The sequence below is a fragment of the Myotis brandtii genome, unplaced genomic scaffold, assembly GCF_000412655.1.
Source record: "Myotis brandtii unplaced genomic scaffold, ASM41265v1 scaffold422, whole genome shotgun sequence".
In the NCBI taxonomy this organism is placed as follows: Eukaryota; Metazoa; Chordata; class Mammalia; order Chiroptera; family Vespertilionidae; genus Myotis; species Myotis brandtii.
Window position 1 is genome coordinate 2,181,899 of NW_005366171.1, and position 10,420 is coordinate 2,192,318.

Sequence of the window (10,420 nt, forward strand, 5' to 3'; positions counted from 1 at the left end):
AGCAGTGGTTCTCAACCTTGGCTGCACATTAGAATCACCTGGGAATCTTTTTAAAATCCTGATTTCTGGGCCTCATCCTCTGGAATTTGTTTCTTTGTTATGGGGTGGGGCCACAACATTAGTAACAAAGAAACAGAGTTTCCGGGTTCCTGCCTGAAACCTCACCCTCCAGGAAACAGCTGGGGGAGGGCGCAGCCATTTCCAAGATGACCCCTGCAGGACTGACTTCCTTCCGGTTGGTCGTGGTTCTGGCCGTGATGTTACACCCAGGGTTTTTATATAAGTAGATTGAAATAAAAACTATCTCCTTTGATCATTAGATTATAGATGTTAAATTTCTTCTGGACTGAATTAGAATTTTTATAATCATTAGCAGTACATAATTGATCAAAACAATAGAAATGTTTTTATCAATTCTGATAAATAATTATTAAACATGAAAAAGTTTTCAATGAAAATGTCTCTCTTAATGAGGTGGATAGGTCTTGTGGACTCTGAGAAAGAAGATACCTACTGAGAAGGACTTCTAGTGGCTTAACTGGGCTTACATTTAAAGAAACAGCCTAGTGCAGCGGTTCTCAACCTGTGGGTCACGACCCCTTTGGGGGTCGAACGACCCTTTCACAGGGGTCGCCTAAGACTATCGGAAAACACATATATAATTACATATTGTTTTTGTGATTAATCACTATGCTTTAATTATGTTCAATTTGTAACAATGAAAATACATCCTGCATATCAGATATTTACATGACGATTCATAACAGTAGCAAAATTACAGTTATGAAGTAGCAATGAAAATAATTTTATGGTTGGGGGTCACCACAACATGAGGAACTGTATTAAAGGGTCGCAGCATTAGGAAGGTTGAGAACCACTGGCCTAGTGGCTATCTCTACATAGGGGCCTCTCACACAAACTGCAGCCTGCACTAAACCGCCCCCCTGCACTGTGTTCCTTCCATTTAAGCCAGTGCGTATAGAGGAGTTCCTAGAATCCTATTTCAACCAATAGGACTGAGGCTTTCCCCATCCAACTGGAGCTATATTCCCAACAGTATCTTCACCAACTAATCAGAGAGCCTCCATTCTGACCAATCAGAACAGTACCTTTTGGACCACTCAAACTTCGAGGATTTGGAGTCTTCATTTGCATGAGAATGGACCAATCGGGGACCAAAGATGGGGACTTCTGTCTACTAAGCCAGTTCCCCTCTGGCTCAGAGAGTGCACTTTCCTTTCACCAAAGACTGAAGAGTGTGTTTTGCTTCCCAGGTCGCAGCTAAACCATCTCTAGGAACCGATCTACCTAGCCAAAGAGGGGACCCAGGGCCTCTTCACAGCCGTGCTGCTTTATAATTGAGCTATAACACTACTGAGCTACTCCACAGCCATACTGTTTTCATGGCCTTGTTGTTTTACAATGGGGCTGTTTTGCACTGATACAGTTTCCTTCTTCGTCACACCCCAAGTTGGAGATTCCTGTTGGCGTTGAATTGGCACCAATGACCATCAACTGATAGCCTGTGTTTTTATTACTCCATGTGGTTAAATATTACTTTGTTCAAATAAATAAATGTGAACGGAAGGAGTTCTGTTATTATAGACTTTCTCAATTACTTTAGCCCCTTCTGCGTGATATCCAAAAATCACATAGCAATCTATTATCAAAAATTATTTTTAATAATCTGTTGGCTGACAACTCAATTTTCTCTTTTGTTGAAAGCAAAGGAATTAGAAACCAACTGACTTTCAAAAGGATTTGTTACTCAGACTCACTCCCTTTTCAGTTTCTGGGAAGCATACCAAGAAAGGCTTTAGTAAGACGTAACAAATTAATGTTACTTACATCTTTTATTCCTTCATATAGAGGCACCTTATTTAACCAAATATACTCAGAAAGAAATTGGAACAAAAAATAATAACTTTAGTATGCCTTGCTATTATAATCATTTAATGAAATGCTTTTATCTTAGTAAAGGCCTATGTATAACTTGTCAGACTTTGGAGCTGCAGATTTGACTCATCCCATCTAAACCAGTGTATTATCAAATTAATTTTCCAATCAGGTTTCATTTTTCGATTTCGATAAATGTATTGTGCCTGGCCAGTGTAGCTCAGTGGTTGAGTGTCGACCTATGAACAAGAAGATTATACCAGTAGTTTAATTCCGGTCAAGGGCACATGCCTGGGTTGCGGGCTCGATCCCCAGTAGGGGGCGTGCAGGAGACAGCTGGTCAATGATTCTTTTTCATCATTGATGTTTCTATCTCTCTCTCCCTCTCCCTCCCTCTCTCTGAAATCAATAAAAATAAATAAATAAATATATTGTGTTTCCCGGCAACAAACATATCTCGTGTGAATTCTAGTTCTAAACTGAATGGCTAGAGGAGGCAGAGAGCCTTGCCCTGGGTTTACACCTGGATGGTATAAGGTGCTGCCCCTCTCGGGATTTCCTTCTGAACGTCTCTTTGCTTTGCTCTTACAGGAGTCTGTTCCTGAAGCAACACATTATTTCACAGCATCTGGAGATGGAGGAAGGACTACAGCTTGTCGTTATTCCTTGGTCCCGCTCTATCATATGTCTACACGGGAACATCTCAGAAGGTGCCATCTGTCCCTGTTTCCAATGTGATGCGCACACTTGACAGCAATATGCACAAGACAGGGAAAGACCCGGAGCCGATTTAGGTGTCTGTTTAAAGAGATGAATTTCTATGCCCTGGGTCAATGTGTGATATAAAATTCAGGATGGGTGATAGAGGGATCTTTCTTTTGTAAAGAGAAGGGGGATTGTGAAAAGGGTGGTGGGAAATAACAGCAGGCACAGTGGTAACCCTGATTGCAGCCTTAGATCCATTTTAGGCAAAAGTACCTCTGGAAGCCAAGGATCCCCTTAAATAGGTCCCTTCAAACTGTCCATGCCTGCACACCCCGCGAAGCCCCAGTTTAAAGACCACTATCTTAAGTCACCCTTCTGATCACCACCTTGCTGCTTAGAAGATCCAGGGAGCAACATGACAAGGAACGGAGGCAGTTTTAAGAGGGTGATCGAGGTTCCTGGCTGACAGCCATCAAGGAAATGAGGACCTGAGCCCTGTAACCACAAGGAGCTGAATTCTGCTAACAACCTGAGTCAGCTTGGAAAAAGATTTATCTGCAGAATCTCTAGGAAGGAATGCAGTCCCATCAGCACATGATTTCTGCCTCTCTGGGACTCAGAGGACTCCATTGAGCCCTGCCGTTACCTGGATTTCTGACCTACAGGACGATGAGATAATCAGTGGGCGTGTTTTTTTAAGGCACTTAGTTTGTGGTAATTTGCTATGGCAACAATAGAAAATAAGTACAGCACTCTACAATTATTTGACCTTATTTTCTTTCATTTTTAATTAAGACTCTAGTCTGCCATTATAATTGTTCCCTTATAAGTATCCTCGGCCATCTTGTTCTTTCCCTTTTATTGCAGTGTTGCTCAGACTTGACTGGGCATAGCACCAGACCCACCGGAAGGGCTTGTTGAAACACAGTTTTTGGCGTGGCTCAGTGGCTGAGCATCGACCTATGAACCAGGAGTTTGTGGTTCAATTCCCAGTGTGGGGCGTGCAGGAGGCAGCCGATCAATGATTCTCTTTCGTAATGTTTCTATCTCGGTTATCCTCTCTCTTCCTCTCTGAAATCAATACAAATATTTTTTTAAAAAACCCCACACAGTGTTCTGGCCCCACTTGCAGAGTGTCTGACTCAGGAGGGCTGTGATGAGGCCTGAGCATTGGCATGTCTTCCCAGTTGTCAATGATTCTGTTGCTGCTGGTCTGGAGGCCCCACACTGAGAACCATTGCTTTGCTCCAGCTACTGTGACTGGACGCGACTCTGTCTTTTCTGCACCTACAACCAAGCAGCTGGATGCTGTTCAAGAAAAATTACCGACTGGGCTGCCTGCTTCCATTGACATGGGCCTCAATAGCTGCCTAGCGGTCCTCTCACATTTCCCTAGTAAGCGCTCTGTCTTTCTCTACAATCTGCCTTTTCTCTCTGCACAAACCTCCAATACCTATCCTCTCCTCAGCAGATAACCTCATCTCCCACCCGTCAGTGAGGAACTAGAAGCCAGGAGAAGGGAACGGCCTCATATTCCCACTGACGAGGCTCTGACTCTGCTGGGAGCTGCTCCTGCCTCCTGTCCAGCGGAAGGATATCTCTCCGCCCATCCCCAGCAGCCTCTCCTCCCATGCTCTGCATCCTGCTGCTCTCTCCTCTCCAAGAGCTCTACTTCTTTAACCCCTCCTTTCCCCCATGCTACTGACTGTGTCAATCTGGATTATTACTTGTATCCCCATTTATAACCCGCCCTTGACCCTATATTCTCATCCAGCCACCATCCCATTTGTTTGCTCCCATTCACAGTAAAAATTATTGAAAAAGCACCCTAACCGGTTTGGCTCAGTGGATACAGCGTCAGCCTGCAGACTGAAGGGTCCCGGGTTCGATTCCGGTCAAGGGCATGTACCTTGGTTGTGGGCACATCCCCAGTAGAGGGCGTGCAGAAGACAGCTGATTGATGTTTCTCTCTCATCAATGTTTCTAGCTCTCTATCCCTCTCCCTTCCTCTCTGTAAAAAACCAATAAAATATATATATTTAAAAAAAATATTGGAAAAGTTGTTGATTTCCCATTCACTATTTTTATTTTTTTATTGATTGATTTCAGAGATGAGAGAGAGAGAGAGAGAAACACGGATTAGTTGCTCCACTCATCATTGGTTGCTTCTTGTATGGGGATGGAACCAGCAGCCTTTGAGTATCAGGACGACGCTCTAACGAACTGAGGGAGCCAGCCAGAGCCCCTTCACTCTTTTAAGATATGTGTGGGGGTGTATTTATTTATTGAATAAATGCTACATTGGATACTTGATATTTGTTGAGCATTATTCTGTGGCCCTGGTTCTCAAGAGTTTGTGGACAAATTCCTAAATATGGTACTAAAAAGTGCTGTGCAGAAAACAGAGGGATGTGGAGGTTTTAATGACTCATAAATTCAAGAAATACATACTGGGCACCCACAAGGCACCCAGAACAGAATCCATCCATGAAGAAAGCAGATAAAGGTTCCTGCTCACATGGAGTTTACATTTTAGTGGCAGAATATAGAAAATAAGCCAAGACAACAAAAAGATAAATTTATATACTAGATAGTGATACATGATACAAAGAAAAACCAAAAAACCAAAAAACAAATCGAGAGAGTTAGGGAGTATGTGCAGGAGGGTTGTCATTTTACATAAGGTGATCAGAAAAGGTCCACTTGAGAAGGGCCATTTGAGTAAAGACCTGAGGGAAGAGAAGGAGGCAGCCGGGCAGATAGCTGGGAAAAGAACATTCCAAGCAGAGAAGACAGCAAGGCAAAGACCTCAGGGCAAGAGCATTCCTGGCTGGTTGGAATAACCTCAAGGAATTGCAAGAAATCGTGAGTTTTCCTGGAGCCAGGTGCACACAGGGAATGTGCAAGGGTAGGAGATGAGCCAGGGTCACCAGGGGCCAGACTATGCAGGGCAGAGGTTAACAACCTGTTCTGAAAGGGCCAGATAGTAAATAGTTCAAGCGTTGCTGGCCATGTATGGTCTTGGTGAGTGTTTTTTCTCTTATCTTTTATTTATTTGTTTGTTTATTTATTTTTAAATATGTTTTTATTGATTTCACAAAGAGGAAGGGAGAGAAAGAGAGAGAGAGAAATATCAATGATGAGAATCATTGATCGGCTGCTTCCTGCATGCCCCTCACTGGGGATTGAGCTCACAACCCAGGCATATGCCCTGACTTGAAATGGAACCCCGACCTCCTGGTTCATAGGTTGATGCTCAAGCGCTGAGCCACACTGGCCAGGCTTATGTGTTATTTTTAAACAACCTTGAAAAGTGTAAATTTTCTTTTTGATGGCACAAGGATTTGCCCAATTGCTTGCCATCGCTGGGATCTTGAGGCTGTGGTAAAGATTTTGGTTTTATACAGATGATGTATTATAGAATTGTACCCCTGAAACTATATAATTTTATTAATGAATGCCACCCCGATAAATTCAATAATATTGTTTTTTTAAAAAAGATTTTGATTTGCCCTAGCCGGTTTGGATCAGTGGATAGAGCATCGGCCTGTGGACTGAAGGGTCCCAGGTTCGATTCCGGTCAAGGGCATGTACCTTGGTTGCAGGCACATCCTCAGTGCGGGGTGTGCAGGAGGCAGCTGATCGATGTTCCTCTCTCATCGATGCTTCTAACTCTCTATCCCTCTCCCTTCATCTCTGTAAAAAATCAATAAAAATATATTTTAAAAAAAGATTTTGATTTTACTCTGAGTCTGAGAAGAAGCATTGGAGGATTCTGAGCAGAGGAGTGATATGACATCTCATATTTTATTTATTTATTTTTTATTTTATTTTTTTAAGAAATATTTTTATTGATTTCCAAGAGGAAGGGAGAAGGAGAGAGAGATAGAAACATCAATGATGAAAGAGAATCATTGATTGGCTGCCTCCTGCACGCCCCCTCCTGGGGATTGAGCCTGCAACCCGGGCATGTGCCCTTAACTGGAATCGAACCCGGGACCCTTCAGTCCAGGCCGATGCTCTATCCACTGAGCCAAACCCGTCAGGGGGACATCTCATGTTTTAGAAGAATCTCACTGGCTGCTGTAGGGAGAAGAGGCCGAAGGGGTGTGTGTGAAGGAGGAAGCAGGGACACTAGAGTTTAGGTTATCTATTGGGGCAAAATAAACTATAACTTAGAGGCTTAAGCAACAAACTTTCATTATTACTCATGGCTCTGCGGACCGTGAGGAATTTGGCCCGAGTACAGCAGAGCTAGCAGTTTCTGCTGGGCCTGGAATGTCCGCTATATGTTCACAAACAGCTGGAGGCTGGCTGTAATGGCAACGCGGGGGTCATATTCTCACAGCTTGGTTCTTGCTGTTGGCTGAGTTTCTCGGTTGACCTCCAGGTCGTCTCTAGCCTCTCCCTCTTCATGCGCTCTCTCCAACAGGACAGCCAGACTTCTTATGTGGCAGCTCAGGACTTCCCAAAGTGCACACGTGGAAGCTGCCAGGACTTCTTAAGGCTTAGGCTGTTCACTAGCAAGCATCCGTCCTCACCTTCTCTTATCTAAAGCAGGGTACAGGGCCCAGCCAGGTTAGAGGAAAGGGGCCGCTCAACACCACGAACACAGAAGCTATCGTTCACTGGGGGCACCAATGTGGCAGCCCAACACCACTGAACGGAAAGCTCTTTCAATAATTAAGGCAAGAGGTGATGGTGGTTGGGACCAAGGTATTAGCCATGGAGATTGTGAGCATTCACTGGTTTCTGGATATGTGGTGGTGGTTTTGTTTGTTTTTTTTTGGTTTTTTATTTTACTTTATTAAATCTTTATTGTTGAAGTTGGATATGTTTTGAAGGTAAAGTTGGAAGGATTTGCTGATGGCATTGTATGTTTGAGACAGAGAAGAGCCATGGATAATTCTGAGATTTTCAGATTGAGCACCTGGAAGAACACCATTTACCGAGAAGCCAGAGGCTGAGGAAGGGGCAGGTTTAAGGGGCTTATCAGGAGTTCTGCTTTGGAATTTTGAGTTTGAGATTTCTAATGGACACAAAGTGGAGAGATATCAAGGAGCAGTTGAATATGCAGGTTTGGAGGGTTCCAGTGTGGACATATAATTTGCAGGTTGTCAGGACGTAGATGAAATATAAAGCTATGAGACAGGATGACATCACTACGGCAGCTTGAAAGCAAGAAAGGGAAATTCTCAGGTGCCAGAAACCAAAAAGTAGGCCATTAAAATAAGGGCTAAACCAAGAGGAAGGGAGAATAGGAACCAGGAAACCAGGTCTTCATCACAAAAGCGAGGAAACCCCCAAAGGATGGTGATTGGAGAATCCAAGATGCTGCTGCTGCTGGCTTAGAGGACAACCAGTTCACATGGAGCAAGTCAGAGGTCCCGGGGAGACTTCTTCGAGTAGATGAAGAGGTAGAGCGCCTCATGGGAATAAATATGCCTGAGCTGGTGGGAAGTTCGAAGATACACTAGGATAAGAAGAACAGAGAAAACAGAGCAAATAAAATTGTAGACTTTTTAAAAAGGGAAAACAAAATAAAAAATAAAAGTTGCCAATTGATTGTAATATGCATCATGATTTCAGAGATGTTAAAATGTGTTAGAATCAAAACTCAGTAGTTCATTTAGTAAGGGCTTTTAAGTGATAAGAATTTCTTTTCTTTTTTTTTTAATATATTTTATTGATTTTTTACAGAGAGGAAGGGAGAGAGACAGAGAGTCAGAAACATCGATGAGAGAGAAACATCGATCAGCTGCCTCCTGCACATCTCCTACTGGGGATGTGCCCGCAACCCAGGTACATGCCCTTGACCGGAATCGAACCTGGGACCTTTCAGTCCGCAGGCCAACGCTCTATCCACTGAGCCAAACCGGTTTCGGCTAATAAGAATTTCTTAATTTTTTAATAATTTATTAAGATATAGTTCGGCTGGTGTGGCTCAGTGGTTGAGCATTGACCTATGAAACAGATATCACCGTTCAATTCCCAGTCAGGGCACATGCCTGGGTTACGGGCTCGATCCCCAGTGTGGGGCGTGCAAGAGGCAGCCAATCAATGACTTCCTCTCATCATTGATGTTTCTATACTTTCAATAATAAAGAATTTAAATAAATATATATAAAGAAAAAAGATACATTTCTTACACATTCACAAACAAGTTAAGCAAATTCAAGCATATATCATTTAATTTTATTTTTTTTAAAAAAAGGTTTGGCAACCTTTCATTTGAGCTGTTTCTTGAACCCAACTATTTTAAAATTGGTTTCTTTCACAGTTTCAGTAAATACTTACAGCGGTTCCTCATTATTATTCCGGATAACATGAGATGCTTTTCAGGGTTTAAGAAACAACAGAGCTCTTACTATTAAACCTCATTAGAGCTTTAGATGTGTGACCAATATCACCATAAACCTGGATATTTTAAGCTAATTAAATCTATATGAAAATAAACAATATTTCATTAATACATATGTCAAAAATAAATAAATAAATTGCAAGTTACACATACAAAATAGGAATAAAGAGGCATATATACTGTGTTCCTTTCAGTTCCATCTTCGCCCTAAATTCTGTGAACAGGAACCGCCTCTTCAAACAGTGCATGAGGAAACGCTCCCTGACTTCCCCAGGAGTGGGACAAGCTGCTAGGAACTGGAAGTGGCCATGGAAGGAGAGACAGCCCTGGCTGAAATCCTGGCTTGGACTCATTGTGCAAAGCCCCCTTGTACTGAGATGGGAAGGAACTTGAATCAGTCCCATGAATCTTGGTCAGAGACTCCAGGACTTGTGTTTTGGTGGTTTTAGCGTGGGCTCCTGGGCCCCACGGGAATTCAAATTGTGCAGGATCACCTGCCTGTACTTCAGGTATTTTTGTTTCATGAAATCTTTGGTGATGAGCTCCGTAGGCTCTCCAAAGATGAAGTGCTTCCTCACAGAATGTATCCCCGTCAAATTCAGAACTCCCCAGACTTCCTCCTTGGTGGCACGGTTCCCCTTCAGGAGGATCCCACCAGGACAAGTATCAGGATGCGATCTAGGGCACACCCTTTTCACCATGCAGCATCCCCTCAGAGGTGAGGCCCGTTTTGATGAGGAGGCCATAGTAGTGGATGGTGGGATTCACTCCCTTCACATCAAGGCCAAAGATCATCTCCATGAGCTCACAGGCTCTCAGAAAGACCTCAGTGAAGTGGTCTTTGTGTTTTCTGGTGACAGTCTTCAACATATCTGCCTTGCTTATTGGCTCTTTTATGAAATTCACCAACACACTCCTATCTAGAGCATCTACGGGCACATTCCTGGGGCCTGGCCCGGTCTGTGAGGTGCTATCTTCCTTCTCTTGGCTACTGGAGTCCTCATCTGATCTGCTTGATGAGGTGGCTGTGATGGTGAAGAAAGACGAGCAGAAACTCGGAGGACTCTCAGGGGTATTGGGGTACGAGCATCAGGACCCGCCTTCAGAGTTCCAGGCCTTAGAGGATGGGAGGAGCCAGATCTCCCCCAGAGCCTTGGAGAGCAGTGCAACCTCCAGGCCCAGGATCTCACTGGGTCTGAAGGAGTTGATGAGGTGAACATTGTGGATTTTTCTGACGAAAAGGCATGACGACTCTGTGGGTGGCAGTGCTAGACTCTTGTGGGTGGGAGTGTGAACAGGAAGGGGAGCACTGGGGAACCACTGCCTGACCGGGTCAGCACAGGGACTCTTCCCTCAGCTGACCAGCATCCCCTGGGCCTCAGATCAAAGCCTCTGAGCCCCGAGTCTGCAGGAGGAATTTCTTACTTTCCATACCTGAAACTTCCCCTCCCCCAACAT

At 43.8% G+C, this 10,420-nt stretch overlaps 1 pseudogene; it reads right to left on the bottom strand.

The window, feature by feature from the left end:
* Positions 1-9,169: 9,169 nt before the first annotated feature.
* Positions 9,170-10,208, bottom strand: LOC102257522 (annotated as a pseudogene).
* Between the last annotated feature and the right edge of the window lie 212 nt (positions 10,209-10,420).